Source organism: Carassius gibelio, chromosome A3 (assembly GCF_023724105.1).
Source record: "Carassius gibelio isolate Cgi1373 ecotype wild population from Czech Republic chromosome A3, carGib1.2-hapl.c, whole genome shotgun sequence".
In the NCBI taxonomy this organism is placed as follows: Eukaryota; Metazoa; Chordata; class Actinopteri; order Cypriniformes; family Cyprinidae; genus Carassius; species Carassius gibelio.
Window position 1 is genome coordinate 12,572,047 of NC_068373.1, and position 5,550 is coordinate 12,577,596.

The window sequence follows — 5,550 nt, forward strand, 5'->3', positions numbered from 1 at the left end:
AGAGCAGGAGATATTTGAGAGTGGCGAAGAAGCTGAGGCTGAGCCGCTCATTTCTCCTGCTCTGTGTATGGGGAGCTGTTAGAGGTTATGGATCGCGCTGCGGCAAACCAAAAAAAATAAATAAACTTGCCATGGAAGCGTGCCAGAAAGGTAACGTCGATGAGTGTTATTTATCTGACCATAGCCCACCAGCCCAGGTGAGCCTCCCATTCTTGCCTGACTTACATGCAGAAGTCGAAAAGGAATGGAAGAGGCCGTTTTTCTCTCGCATCCATCGTTTTCAGCATACAAGTTATGCTGATATCGATGACGTGCACGAGAACGGCTATGAGAGGATGCCCCCTGTAGAAGAGATGCTGGCTAGCTATCTCTCAGTGGGGGAACATCCTCTCTAAAATCTCCCTCTTTGCCATCTAAGCCCTTCCAGGATACATCCCGCTTAAATGGTAAATTTGCAGGGGCAAGAGGAATCGCAGTTCACGAAGAGGTAAGCAGGGTCTGAGGGATGTGATCCAGACGAGGCAGCGTTCTCGTCCGGATTGGAGCGATACCTAGGAGTTAGTCACTTCCTTTTGGATGTTTTTAACTTCTGTTTTATTTCTCCCCTGCCTAATTCCCCTGTAGCCACCAGCGCTCCACCTGATCGGGGTTAGGTGGAAAGTTTCTCACATAACAGCCTCCATTTTGGTTGGTCCTATTTTCATAGTGACCACCTTACTGACGGTCCGGACCGAAAGGGGGCGCCCGGTAAAGCGGGACTCCAGTACGGGAGGGTGGGTGAGTATGTAACCCTTTCTGCTTATGGGTGTTATGTGGCTGGTGGTTATATGTCTACTAACAAACTCTGTGAGTTTCCTTTACAGTGCTTAGTTCCAGCCTCGTGCTCTGGCCACGATCACAGGCTTTCGGCAGCCGGCCGTGCCGCGTGGGTTCGCCCCCTCGGGCGCGACACCCACCACGGAGCGAGTCCCATGTGCGGGAAGCAAGCGCTCTGCGGTTGCTCGTCCCACACCCCCCCTCCCGAGGAGCCTGGCTGATCGTCAGAACTGGCACAGCACTGCAGAGAATTTCATGGATGTCCGGCCAGGTCACCCTGAGGGGCTGCCTGGCTGCTTGGCGCATCCGGGGAGGTGGTAGTTATGGAGTCCTTCTGTATGTACTGTCTCAGGTGATGCTCCCCTCGCTTGAGGGTTGGAGCTCACCTCTCCCATGCGATCCAGCGCCTCTGCGATGCTTAGGAACCTTTCTGTACACATGCTAAGCCTGTGTACTTTCTCAAAACCACATGGTTGTCAGTGTGCACGTGAACACTTTGCGCACTGTCTCAAATCCACGTAAGTGATAAGTGTGTACGCAAGGCTCTGCGCACTTTCTAAAATCCTGTACGGTAGGGGTTACGCGCTCTGCTTCGTTCCCTTTCTGAAGATGGGGTCCATGGGCTATAATAATTATTTATATATATATATATTTATATTATATATATATAATTTTTGTAATAATCTAGCAAGATTTTTGAATGCACAAGCAGTCTGAAAACAGATGGTCTTCTACATAGAGATCTGATCTCACCATCATCAAATTTGTCTGTGATTACATGAAAGAAAGAAAAAACTGATGAATCTGATGTAAAAAGGTAAAATGTAAAATCTATGAATATAGACATCAGAGAAGTAGTCCAAAAAAAACCTTTAAATTGAATAGCTTTTATGAACAAAGATTTGGATTTAGAAATTCCATTCCATTTCTTTAATAGCCTTATTGCAGAAAGCACCCTAACTCATCCTAATGGACTTTCAAAAGGGATCCCTCTTGCAGTAATCTCAGTCTTGTGGTCTATGATGGGTTACGGCTGTCATCATATCTTCACAGACCGAAGAGAACTGTGTGGTTTTGAAGGAATGTTATGATCCCCCTGTGATGATGAGAAATGTGGGAGAGGTAATCAATGTCCTTTAAGTTGGGAAAAACCCATTTTATTCTCATCTGAAACATACTGTTTACATATGATACAGTTTGGTGTCTTATTACTTTATAATATCATCAAATTTGTCTAAATTTGTTACCCTGTTGCCATATATATATATATATATATATATATATATATATATATATATATATATATATATATATATATATATATATATATATACCCACATAGCAAATGTTTTCTGTCCCAGCTACAGGCCACACAATCACTTTTCCCTTGGCCCAAGTGCCTCAAAGAATGACGGCCCTGAAGTGGCCCATAACTGGATTAAAGACAAAGGCCACACAGATCTCAGCCAGTTTATCACCCTTAACTTTCCCTGAACTGGGCCAAAACAGGTTTTATTATTGGTGCCAATTCTCAGCCTAAGTAAACCAGAATCCCCAAATCTGAGCCACACCTGAGCCTTAAATAACCCATTTCCAAAACAGGTTTTTAATATTTGATATTATTTAATTGTGTATTACTATAATCTCCATTATTCATTTTGTAAGATACTTGGGTAATGTACACACAACCTATGCCTATAAAGTACATTAAACTGAATAGAATCAGCCTTAAAACCATGTAACCAAATCATAAAACTGTGCAATAAAAAAACGTATTGCATTGATTTGTATTTTTTATTTTTATAAAGAAATCAACCAATAAAGAGTGAGAGTATTAAGTATACAGTCTATAAAATAAATATAACAGACAGACACATGTAACTTAATCATAAGAATGTATTGCAGATGTGTCAAAGAGCAGTATCACAGTAGTCAAAATGACGATGCATTGCAGTTGCAGTCCTTTCTGGCAGAATATAATAGCAGTGTGAGGAGCAGGGCATTATTTAAAGGGATAGTTCACCCAAATAGCAAAATGATGTCATTAATATCTCACCCTCCTGTTGTTCCAAACCCGTAAGACCTCCGTTTACCTTCGGAACACAGTTTAAGATATTTTAGATTTAGTCCGAGAGCTTTCTGTCCCTCCATTGAAACTGTGTGTACGGTCTAGTGTCCATGTCCAGAAAGTTAAGAAAAATATCATCAAAGTATTCCATGTGACATCAGAGGGTCAGAATTTTTTGAAGCATCGAAAATACATTTTGGTCCAAAAATAGCAAAAACTAAAAGACTTTATTCAGCGATGTCTTCTCTTCCGTGTCTGTTGTGAGAGAGTTCAAAACAAAGCAGTTTGTGATATCTGATTCGCGAACGAATCATTCGATGTAACCGGATCTTTTTGAACCAGTTCACCAAATCAGTAATTAATTTACTCAAACAGTACACTGACTGAAATGCTGTGAAGAGAGAACTGAAGATGAATGCCGAGCCGAGCGTAGATAATGACTCGTTCAAGTGTCAAGAACCGTTTGCATCGGTTTACGTATCACAAGTAATTCTTTCGGACAGTTCGTTTCAATAAACCGGTTGAAGAAAACGTTTCACTGGTTCTTTTGCGCTCAACGTAATGGCGTCATTGGCGATGATTGCCCTTCATTCAAGCCTTCGATTTACCTGCGCTCATAACATTAGCAGAGAATCAGTTCAGAATCAATCACCAGAAGAATCAGTTCGGTTCAGAAGCTCTGTGTGTCAGTCTGCTTCACACTGAATCACACATGCGCAGTGGTTCTCGAATCGGACACATCTGACAGAAACGGTTCTTGACTCGAGAACGAGTCAATCTTTTGTTCGTTATCTGGCTCGGCTCGGTGTTCATAATTTTTTTTTTCTATTGTGATAGATTTTACAATGTAATTTATTGTGTTGGTGTGATGGTGAAGCTGAATTTTCTGCATCATTACTCCAGTCTTCAGTTTCACACTAAAGTGTCCTTCAGAAATCACTTTAATATGCTAATTTGGTGATCAAGAAACATTTATTTTTATTAATCATTGTGAAAATAATTGCACTTAGTTTTTTTTTTTTTTTTTTTTTTTTTTTTTTTAGAGTTTTTGATAAATATAAAGTTTAAAAACAGCATTTATTTGAAATTAAAATATTTTGTAGCATTATGTCTTTACAGTCATGTTTGACTATAAATGTACACAGCTTTTAACATTTAAATAGAATGGCTTATATGACACAATATGGCATATACAAAATGTCGCTTTGTCCTTAACTATTCACCCTGATGACCAAAATGCAATGAAAGCAAATCTAATCAGTACTGATCAACAACAAAGCTGATTTGTGCTTATGTTTTTTGTCTCCTTGAACCACTGAGTCCATATGTCAGACGTTAGGATAATACACCACTGCAGATATAGGGAGTGAGAGAAATTTTGATGGATAGGCCAATATTTGATAGATGTTGTGAAAGCACACATATCTGCAGAAGAGAGTGTGTATCACGTGTCCCTGTTTGGGTGAAGGGTCTCCTCTCTGTTACAAAAACTTGGCCACAATCTTGAGGGTTGTCACTTCAGTTATTAGTTCTGGATTCATGCATGTCAGACAGTACAATTCTGCTTAAACTACTTCCACTTTGCCCTTGAGGAAGCAAGTTTAAATCCATCTGGAGTGCCGAAGTAACAGTCTGAGGGCAGTTCAGTGTGAGTCACAGTTTAAAACAGTATACTAATAATGTTTAGTTAATGAAAGTCTCCCAAAACTAATCCTAGTGTTTCTCTAAACTGAAATTGTTCTGAGACTGCATAATTTAGCAGCAAATTCTTATGAATGATAATTCTCTCAGGGGAAAAAAAAATGTAAACAAAGGCTAATCCATAGAACAGGGTTTAATTTGTGCTCAGATTGTGCCTGGATCCAGCTGGACTGGAGTCTTCTTACTCATCAACAAACAGGAAATAAACACTGTCTGGCCATCCTTTGAGTTTGAGTTGAGCTGTGACTCATCATGAAAAGTGTATTGGTTTGGGATTGGTTGTATCATAGAGATTTGCGCTAGTATCCAACACTGCATTCCCTGCTGGGTTTTTATTACATCATGAGATCAGCATATTCCACGCGGGTGGCGTGTGGTTAACATTACATGTGCACTGACTTAGTGCTATGCTGACAGAGCAATGGAAATGGGATTAAATGAGTTTTTATTGCTTTTGCTCAAAGGAAATAAATAACAATGACCTGTAGTGTGACGGTTAGGTCTCTTTGTAGTTTAACATCTGCATTTCAACCTTTTTTTTTTTTTTTTTATCATGTTAAAATCGCAATCCTTACATGAAACAGACATGAAACATGGAAAAGGTATAAAAATATAAAAGTACACAATCAAAAGAACATCTTTGACCATTGCGTTACTACGGAGCCCCACACATGACATGCAGGAAAAAATAGTGGGCTAAATCGTGCGCACAATTTACTAATTAGTTCCCTCAATGTACTAAAATGTGCACACGATTACTGTTGCATTCCCTCAATTTACTATTGCGTTCGCACGATTTAGCAAATCGAAAAAAATAAATCGAGTGAACGCAATAGTAAATCTAGGAAACGCTATATGTTATATGTTTTAGAAGTTACAATGTATTTTCATAGTACAATTAACTCCCTTATTTTAAAAGATGAAGGACAGTTTGATTCCTCATGATGTGACCCCTTTGAACACCA